The sequence below is a fragment of the Terrapene carolina genome, unplaced genomic scaffold, assembly GCF_002925995.2.
Source record: "Terrapene carolina triunguis isolate 2854851 unplaced genomic scaffold, T_m_triunguis-2.0 Scaffold192, whole genome shotgun sequence".
Lineage (NCBI taxonomy): Eukaryota > Metazoa > Chordata > Testudines > Emydidae > Terrapene > Terrapene triunguis.
This window is the reverse complement of record NW_020664543.1, coordinates 27517852-27528759: the sequence shown is the minus strand read 5'-3', so window position 1 is coordinate 27528759 and position 10908 is coordinate 27517852.

The following is a 10908-nucleotide window of genomic DNA, read 5'->3' as shown; positions in this document are numbered from 1 at the left end:
TGTCTTCCACTAACAATGTCCGTTGTAACCAATGGATCATACTGGGGACCCAGTTCACCTCTCGATTTTGGTGGGAAATTCTCAGTCTCCTTAGCATTGAGTGCCTCACCTCATCTATCTCTCAACCACATGCTAATGAGCAAATAGAAAGAGTCAATCAAATCTTTGCTGCTTTTTGAGCTACTACCAGGACAACTGGCTTCCCCTGCTGTGCTATGCAAAATTCATATACAACAATGCAATCCATGCATCAACCCAACATAGCCCAGTCTTTGAAAGCTATGGCTTTCATCCCCATTTCCACCCTGATTTACCTGTTATTTCCCCAGTACTGGCAACCACAGATTTAGCATCCCATTTACACTGGGTGTACCAGGAGCTCAAGGAATGCTTGCAGTCTGCCAAAGAAGCCTATAAACACCATTCAGACCAAGACGATCAGATTGCCCCAATCTGGTAGTAAGGAACTCTCTACCCAGAACCTTAAATTGAGACATCTATTTGCCAAACTAGACTACCAATAACTGGGCCCCTTCAAGATTACAGAACAGGTAAATCCAATGGCCTTCAGATTACAGCTGTCTGAATCCTTGAAGATACTCTCCATCTTTCACACCTCACTTTTAAAGCCCTATATTGAGAATCCATACCCAAACTGCTCCATCCCAACACCACCATCCATACAAATCTGTGGGCAGGAGAATTACTTAGTCCACTGAATCCTTGACTCTTGAAGAGTTAGGGGAAAGGTCCAGTACCTGGTGGCCTGGGAAGGCTATGGTCTGAACAGATGCTCTTAGAAACTGGTAGAGAACATCCATTTCTTGGACCTATTGCAAGAGTTCCATCAGAAATACCCTAAGAAACTAGGCCCCAAGGCCCTTGGATCTACCCTTGATGAGGGGGCGGGAGCAGGGGTACAGTCAAGAATCAGGGCTGGCAGCATAGCCAGTCTGGAAGCAGGGCCTGCCGCAGAACCAATGTGGAAGCAGGGCCTTCAGCAGATGCAATCTCCAGGCAACCTAATGAGCACAGCTGGCCTGTAGCAGGCTGCCTAATTGGTTACACTAACTGATTGGTTGGAAAAGTCAGCAGACTGGCTCTTAAGCCCAGCAGCAGCAGTTCAGTGGCTGCTTGAAGCATTGCCCATGGTTGTGGTAGCTCCTGCACCCACTGGTTCCCAGCTTTGATTCCCACCTTTCTCCTGCCTTATTTCCCCCTTTGTTCCTGCTCCTGCCTTGACTTACTCTAGGTGATATGATCTTGACCCTTAGCTCCAATGCCTGACTTCTAACTCAGGATCTGACCCTGGGCTCTGATTCCTGGCAACTCTGGCTCTTACTATAAGCCTAACTCTGGTTCTAACCACTAGGCACAATGGCTCACATCCCAGTCACTGACAGTGGGGTAAAATGGCAGCTCCTTTAACCTGGGATTAGTGGTGGGTAGGGGGAGTATCCTCTGAACACTTAGGGGAAGGCAGCATTGCCAGCTCTTACAGCTGATTGCAGGTCATGGGATTGTAGTGTCTGCAGGAGGAGCTGTCACAGTGATGCAAGAAGCTCCTCCAGTGCAGCAATTTTCAGAGTAGGCATGCGGACAAAGCATTGTGTGAGAATCTCAGGGCTGAGGACAGAAACCTCCCCTGCCACTGATCCCTGCCTTCATGTATGGCCCCAGAGCAGACAGAGGGTCCCAGGGCGGCAAGAGGCAGCGGAGGGCAAAGTTTGGCAAGTGGTGCTGCTGGGTCTTGGGCAGAGAAGAAGCCTCCAGGAAGCAGGGGCGTGGGCAGTCAGGGAAATGGTGCTGCTGGGTGTCAGACAAAGAAGTCCTGGGGCAGTGGGAGGCAGAGAAGTGTTGCTGTGGGTCAAGACACTAACAGAATATGATGGTAGTTCCCCTGTTTTAGGGGTGAGGAGAGGATAAGTGACATCTCCATCTGACCAGCCAAAGGGAGGCTTGCATTTTTGTGGACTTTAAAGGTTAACTTTTCAATCCGTACTTACCACACACACATAGGAATAGAGGGCACCTAAAAAGTCCAAGGACAAGACTATGGTGAAAACATACTTTAGCAACAACTACGTTATCAGTGCAGTGGTATACGGAGATTGGTGAAATGTCCCATGGTAATAAGTTTCATATTCAGATGTCAGGTTCTCAAGTTGTTGAGCATTTGTCTGCCACAAATTGAAAACTGTTACATGCTTTCAACATGAATGAAACATTTTCATTAAAGGTTCAAAATTTTATGAACATATAGACAAATGTCCTAAGTATTTTGATTGGGAGGGAGGTGAATGTGTTTGAGTTAGGTCATATGAGTCAAAGTTTTCACATGTGTATACATTGCAGTTTGACAATGTGCATAGTTTGCATTCATATTCTGTTTATTGCATAATATTTTCTTCCAGGAATCACTGTCTCTTTTGTTGACCATTGACCTGTGACCTGATCTTGGAGCGTTTGTAGTTTTGGGTACCATATAATTCCTTTGTCAAGCATGTTTAATAGAGGTTATGAAAGCTGTAACAGCAAGTAAGAGATCAAATAATGGGGTTACTAGGCTTCCTATGATTAAGCGCTTGTGGTATTAGTATCAGGCTTTGTGGGAGTAGTTATGCTAAAGGCTGGGATTTAGCTAAAGAGATAACCCTGGGTCATAAATTCTGCACTCTCAATCTCAAAAGACAAACAAGAGACCACAAAGGATACAGCACACTGCAGAATTCTGCAATGAGGTTGCTATTCAGTATCTAGACAGTTAAACCATATTTACATATAGAAATTATTATTCAATGACTGATGTCAGTCACGAATATTAAGGGTTGATGCTTAATTATGGACACCCCAAAGGCCATATATGGACAGGAATGAGTATTGACCTTATTATAATCAAGGTTAAGGATCAAATAAGGGTGTATATATCCTTATCGCTACCATAAAAAAGGTTAAAAAAAATACCACACTCAGTTCTTGTTTCTTCAGTTCATCAGATTCCCCAGATAGTGTAAACTGAACCAGGACCTCCCTTTGGATGTACTTAACTTACTTTCCCTTCCATCTCAATTTTCAATGCTCCCCATAAAGTTGTGAGCATGCATAATGCAAGATTGTAAGTATGAACAATGCAGGAAACCACTTTCCGGTACTTACCTTAGTCTCACGTTCATGTATATTGATTTTTCTATAATATCAGTTATGGTTGTCTGTATTAAATAAAGTTAATCTGTGGCAAGTGCATGTTGCACACTCCAATAAATAAACGTATAATTGTAATACTGGATCAGTCTATACTTCACATTACTTTACAAATTATCTGTATGCAATAGTATACTTTCTGATAGTATAACATTCTTTTCAGTTTCACAGCTGCTATTGTCTGGGGCTCCTGCAGTCAGCCAGGCTCCCTAGAGCCTTTCTGTCCCTCCCTGTTTCCCCTCTTGAATCCTCCAGTTTGTCCCCTTGATCAGATCCTGGAAAGAGCCAGTAGCAACTCATTGCTGTCAGCTCAGTTCAGACCCCTCCCACAGGCCATTCACCAGGGAGCAGATTCCTAGGGGCTGCCAGATCTCAGGATCCCGGAGGCTGTTTATTAAGACATCACCTTCCTGACTAGCAGCAGGTTTGGATAATGTTTGGTGGTACCCAGAACGGGTCCAAGTCCCACCCCCCACGGCTCTGGGAGGGAGTTTGGGTGCTGGGTGCAGGCTCTGGGCTGGACCAGGGGGTTGGGGTGCAGAAAGGGGTTCAGGCTCTGGGAGGGAGTTTGGGTGCGGGAGGGGTGAGGGGTCTGGCTCTGGGAGGGAGTTTGGTTGCTGGCTCTGGGAGGGGGTTGGGGTGCAGGAGGGGATCAGGGGGTTGGCGCTTACCTCGGGCAGCACAGGCTCCCGAAAGCAACCCACACACCCTCTGGCAGCAGCTACGGGCAGGGGCATCGGGGAGACACCCTCCTCCCACAGGGTCCGCAGCAGAGACGTGCTGGCCGTTCGGGGAGCGGAGCGGAGTGGGTGGGCAGGAAGCTGTTTTAGTCCCGCTGTGCTTCTGGCGCTGGAGGCTGGGGGGAGAGGGGGGCGGCCCAGGTCCTTTTAAATCGCTCGGGGGCAGCAGGCGGGCCTGGGGGGAGGCACACAGGGTGGCACGTGGGGCCGGGGGAGAGACCTGGCTCTGATACGTTGGTGGAGCCGGGCCCATAGAACTCGCCGCTCCGTACTTTCCCCGCACTCACCTACCTGGAGTGGCTGGCTCAAGAGCTGAGGTCGGAAGAGACGGGGGCTACCCCACAAGGCTAGTCCCAGCCTTTGGAGAAATTCCATACTTAGGAGCTGCAATGAACCCTATGAGTTTAATGAACGCGTTTAAGTACAAAGTCTGCGGCGGGCTCAGGGTGGGGCTGCAGGAAGCTGTTGTGGGCTAACGGGAGGCGGCGGCAGGGTCGCTGTTGTGCTAAGTACTGGTGCAACAGCGCTGAGAGGAGGAGCCTGCACTCCCAGAGCAGGGAGCGGATTTCTGGGAGCTCAGTCAAGCTGGGTTCTGATAAATCATGCGTTTCCTTCACACCAACCCCAGCTCCTTCCACAAAAGGAAACGCAGGGGGAGCAAAAAGCCCAAATGGTGCCATTTTCCTGCTGCCTGTGCAGACGCTTCAAGCCAGAGACACCCCCCTGCAAGCCCCCCCAGCAACCTTCTGCCCAGCAGTCCTTAGCTGCAACAGCAGCCCCTTGACACCAATATGACAATTCACATGCAGGATCAGGCCCTCTCCACCTCACTCATTTATTATTACTCCATATTTAATGGAGGGGGGGCAGGGAATTCAGCAAGGCGGGTCTCAGCTCCGGGATTCCTGCACTGGAGTGCAGATGAGGAAGGAGCTGAAAGCCAGGCAGCTGAAGGGCCACCAATCCTGCCTGTGGAGGCTGATCTGGTAGGCGTGCTCAGAGGCTGCCAACTGAATCTGGTCCCATTCAGACTCTGGCTATAGAAGACAGTGGTGTTACTCACCTAACTTTTACCCCAGTGGTTAGAGAACTCATCTGGGCTGTGGGAGACCCAGATTCAATTCCCCTCTCTACCTGATGTGTGGGAAGAAAGGAGCTGAATAGGGGTCTCCCCCACCTCTCAGGTAAGTGCCATAACCAGCAGGCTACAGGGTATTCGGATTTGGGTCACTGTCAGTCTCTGCTATTTAAGCTGTTCTACTTTGGATAACTAAAGAGTCCTTGAAGCAGGGGGGTGCTGGGTTTCTCTTCTCCTAGGACTAGACTCTACAGTTATTCTCAAACTCTCTGTTTTTGGCCTAATGACTCTTTAAGTGTTTATCCAACGTGGAACAGCTTCATCAGGAGATTGAAGGAGACCCACCTCTGGACATCCCATCAGTCTGGTGGTTAAAACACACCTGTTGAAACATTTTTTCCCCTCTCCGACAGAGGGAAGAACTGAACCCAGGTCTCCCACCACTGAGTTACAACTTATAAGGTGGGCACCACCTCCTTGCATGGGGTAAGGGAGGCCCCTTATTCTCACAGGAAACCACTTTGGCACCTAAGCTGCCTAACTCCAGGAGTATAGTTCCCAGTTGTGAATTGCAAGCAGAGAAAGACATGTCCCTGCAACCTGGACTGTGACAGGGCAGCAATTAGGATACAGGGGGTCCCTGGTATAAGTCTCCCCCTTATCCTTTGTTTCACATATCTGTCGCTCATCAATAGGGGTGTTCCGATTCACGTCGGTCCCAATCCGCATATCCATCATTTGCAGTATGTACTGTACTGTAAGTTGAAAACGATGGATACGCCGATCGGGACTGACATGAATCGGAACAATGCAGCTCCTATAAAGTTAGTAAGTACTTAGCAAGGAAATGCGTTAGTTTACTTTTATTTTGGCTTGTGTTTTCCTTTGTGTAAGAGGGAGGTTTATGCCGGGTTTTGTAACTTTAAGGTTTTGCCTAGAGGAGAGATCCTCTGTGTTCTTGAGTCTTTTGTTATTCTGTAAAGTACTTACCATCCCGAATTTACAGAAGTAATTCTTTTACCTTTTCTTTAATTAAAATTCTTCTTTTAAGAACCTGATTGATTTTTCATTGTTTTAAGATCCAAGGGTTTGGGTCTGTGTTCACCTGCACCAATTGGTGAGGATATTATTCTCAAGCCTCCCCAGGAAAGGGGATATAGGGGCTTGGGGGGATATTCGGGGAAGGTAGGGCTCCAAGTGGCCCTCCCTAAATGTTTGTTTAAATCACTTGGTAGTGGCAGCGTTACTTAATCCAAGGTATAAGAGAGGAATTGTGCCTTGGGGAGTTTTTAACCTAAGCTGGTAGAAATAAGCTCAGGGGGTCTTTCATGCGGATCCCTACGTCTGTACCCTAGAGTTCAGAGTGGGGAAGGAACCTTGACAGTTGCCCTTTTCAAGAACACAATCTCGATGTATACCAGGGACCTGCTGTACACCCTGCTCATTTGCATCTCCCATTGGCTGGCTTAGATGGGAAGGCGCAACCTTTTGTAGATCCCATTCTTAGGTTCATATCTCTCCCCATTCATTATATAAGAAATCTAAACACCTAACTCAGGCCTTGTGGCTCCATTTGCTGTTCCAGGGATTTTCTAGATGCCTAAAAGTTAGGGGTTGCAACACTAAGCATTGCAACACTTAAGTCCCTTGGTGGGTCTGGGCCTAAGATCCTGTCTGCACAGGAAAGTTACACTGGTCTAAGCTAATGTGTGACTTTAAACAGATATAGTTACCCTGGTATAACCACCTACATTGACATTGTGATTCCAGTATATGAGTGTGGGTTTTTTTTATTCTGGAATAAGAGTTTCCACATGGGGAATTTACCAGTATAACTACACCTGTAGGTGGTAACATTTTCCAATGCAGACCAGCCCTGAGAGTACTGAAGAGAGAGGCAAAATAATGATTGAGAAAAGCACTCTTCATTGATGGATCAAAGGAAATGGAAGAAATTATGGTGGCAACCCAGTAAACCCTACACCCCTGAAGTCATTTGATAACAAAGAATAGACTTGTTCTATAGCAAAAATAAAAAGAACTAGAATTTTAAAATAAAAATGGTAAATTACCAAATCATAATTAAAAAAACATGGGAAATGTTGTACTATAAAACACCATGCGATGTGATTCCTTAGGTACTAGCATCACTTTTTTTCCGTTATTATTTTCTATAGTCAGGTTCCCAGAGTTGGGAAAGGGGTCTGTGATGGGGTGTCCAACCCATACAAGGCCTGAGTAGAGAGAAAGGGCCAATTAACCCTTGAGAGGATGCACCTGTGGGAGAGTAGGGCTGATAATGAAGCTCAGCGGAGCAGGGACAGGCTGAGTTGCTATAAAACCAGGAAGTGTGAATGCCAGCAGTCACTCTGTGGGTTTAGAAAGGGAAAGAAGGAAACCAGGGGGAGAATAGAAGTCCTGGGGGCCTGCCCTGAGAGAAAGGTGTATCTGGAGAAGGGGCCTGATAGAGGTGAAGTAGGAAGCAGCCCAAGGAAACAGCAGCAAGGTTTGGGACAGTGTAGACCTTGGCTGCTGGGTGTAGGGTCTCTGGGCTGTAACCCAGAGTAATGAGTGGGCCTGGGTTCCCCTATCAGCTGCTGGGGAAGTGGCCCAGCCTGGGCAGTGGAGCAGAAGAGTCGTTGAGACAGATCAGCCAGTGGGACTTTGATACCCCAGAAGGGGAGGACTATAGTGACCTAGCTGGAGAGGGCAGGGCCGGCTCTAGGTTTTTGCTGCCCCAAGCAAAAAAACAAACAAACTTGGAATGCCGCCCCTGGAATTCTGCCGCCCCTGGAATTCTGCCGCCCCAAGCACGTGCTTGGTTTGCTGCTGCCTAGAGCCGGCCCTGGGAGAGGGCCAAGCCATGAAGAGGGTACTCACTCCAGAGAGAGAGAGAGACACCATGGGGTGCCAGACAGGTTGTGAGTTAATTCCCAGAGGGGCCACAAGGAGGCGCTACAGCAGTGAGTAGAGCATTCAGTGACAGGGTGTTATACCAAGAAAAGAAAAACCTTATTAAACGGGATAAGGCAAGATGCCATGTTTATTGTGAATACAAAGAGAGTCAGAGTAAGCAATTGGTAATAGCTATAATGTTTCACTCATTCTCTCATTCATTCACCCACCCACACACGCAAGTTCTGCAAGATTGTTATAGTTACCAGCCTAAAGGTTGCTCGTGCCAAGTCACTGGCCAGGTGGCCTGGACATGAGGATGGAGCTGAGTCTTGTCAGATGCGCATCTGATGCTCCTGGAGGTTGGTTGCAGAACCAGACTCAAAGTTCTCAAGTCTTCAGGGCCTGTTTTTATAAGGATTTATCCTCATTCAAGTCTATAGGATTTGCTTTGTCATGCTGTTCTCACGTTTGAAGTGATTATTAATCACTGTTCTCACATTGGCAGTGATGGTCAATCACGCAGATAACAACCAACTGTCATGGCTGTGCTATCTTGTTCTTTGGTTCTTCGGCTCCCCTGTCCTTGGGGTGCTTGGGAGTGGATTCTGGTTTGCCCTTGGGGTCATCCAGCTATCTCATTCAATGCATTTCTTCAGCCAAATGATCCTGGGGGTTATAATTCTAAAGCTGGCACTTCCAACCTTTTATGACCCATTGAAACCAAACATACATTCACACTCTATTTCACTTAATAAAATGTAGATGTGATAAGAAATATGTTATCTATCCTTTAACATAACCCTTCTATAATTACTGGGGCATGATAGGCTTCACTAGATCTGTCCATACCACTTGCAACACAGGAAAAGAAAACAAGCAAGATAAAAATGCAAAGGGTGGGAGTTAACAAATCTTATTGCTGCATTCCGGAAAACAATTGTGGCAGCAGTTATTTTTACTAGTCTGTCTTATCACTTTCAGAACAGACTCTTCATCTCGGGATGTGCTGGTACAATTAACACAGACCTTGTAAATTTAACAGATGTGTTTCAATTAGCACAGCCTTAGCAGGCTAGCTGAGAGACATATTTCTTTCTATTGGACAGGCCAAATCCAGGGTCAGTTCTGAACTATGCTTTCCCATACCATAAATGCATTAATTACTATTTCAATCCAACAAGGGTCCCGGCATCAACACCAACGGCCCCTTCTAGGAGGGTCAGAGTTAAGCGTGTAGCTTGTTCCAGGGGTTAATAATAGAAGAATACTTTTCTCTAAGACAGACAGAGCCAGGAGCAAACCCAGGTCAGGATCTTGTAGGGGTTATGCAGACTCCCTTGCCCCTGGCACAGCATACAGCTCACACACATTCTTGCCCTCACATCTAGCTAGATGCACTCTGCTCCATGCCAATGCAATCTCCTCCCTCCTTGGGTCAGTCCAACATGTCTGTGTACTCTGGTCTGGCACTGGTGTGTGGCGTGAGCTCAGAATGGTGTGTTGGTTATGTGGTCTCAGCTGTCCTGTCAGCTCTAGGCTGAGAGTTTACAAGAGACCCCTTCTGCAAGTAGCTGGCTCTCCTCCTCAGAGCTTTTTCTCCTTTCTTTGTTTTCTTTCTGAATTTCCTAGGCTGGTTCCTGTCCTGCCCCTCCTCTGCTCATTCACTCAAACCCTCCCAAGGGTCAGAGTTAATTCTGTGTATTTGACTGCCCTCCCCACCCCTGCAGCCAATCAGGTTTGTGCAGAGTAGCAGGGAGAAAGGAGAAAGGAAGGGAAAGGGAAGGATCTCTTTCACCAGCTCCACACTATTATACCCCTCATTTAAATAGCACTGAGGACACCATAAGTAATAAGCGATAATAGTAATAAAAACACCATTTTTAAATAAGATAAAATAAATGTTGTGAAATCATATTTACAGTGGATTACAGGAAACAGTACTATTCAAGGCCTGGTCTACACTACGAGTTTAGGTCGACTTTAGCCGCGTTAAATAAACTTAAGCCTGGACACGTTTACACTACGAAGCCCTTTCTTTCGACTTAAAGGGCCCTTTAAACCGGTTTCCTAACATCACCTCGACAAGGGGATTAGCGATAAAATCGGCCTTAGGGGGTCGGAATTGGGTTAGTGTGGACGGAATTCGACATTACTGGCCTCCGGGAGCTATCCCACAGTGCTTCATTGTGACCGCTCCGGACAGCACTCTCATCTCAGATGCACTGGCCAGGTAGACAGGAAAAGCCCCGCGAACGTTTGAATTTCATTTCCTGTTTGCTCAGCGTGGAGAGCACAGGTGACCATGCAGAGCTCATCAGCACAGGTAACCATGATGGAGTCCCAGTCCCAGTCCCAGGATCGCAGAAGAGCTCCAGCCTGGACCGAGCGGGAGGTACGGGATCTGATCGCCATCTGGGGAGATGAAGCAGTGCTCGCCGAACTCCGAAACAGTAAAAGAAACGGCAAAACATTAGAAAAGATCTCCAAGGCCATGAAGGACAGAGGCCATAACAGGGACGCACAGCAGTGCCGCGTGAAAATTAAGGAGCTAAGGCAAGCCTACCACAAAGCCAGAGACGCAAACGGAAGGTCCGGGGCTGAGCCGCAAACATGCCGCTACTACGCGGAGCTGCATGCCATTCTAGGGGGTGCAGCCACCACTAGCCCAAGCGTGTGCTATCAGTCCCTCTCTGGAAACAGGGAAGCGGGTTCGGCGGACGAGGAAGATGAGGATGGAGAGAACATAGATAGCTCACAGCAGCAAGGAAGCGGAGAAACCAGTTACCCCAACAGCCAGGATATGTTTGTCACCCTGGACCTGGAACCAGTAACCCCCGAACTCACCCAAGACCCTGAGGGCACACAGGGGACCTCTGGTGAGTGTACCTTTGTGTAAGCAGAGTCAGGATGAGCTCTACCCTGACATCTGGTGGTGAATTATGGAGAGTGTGGAAAAGAACTCCAGGGGCTGATCTTGTTTGCATAGGCACA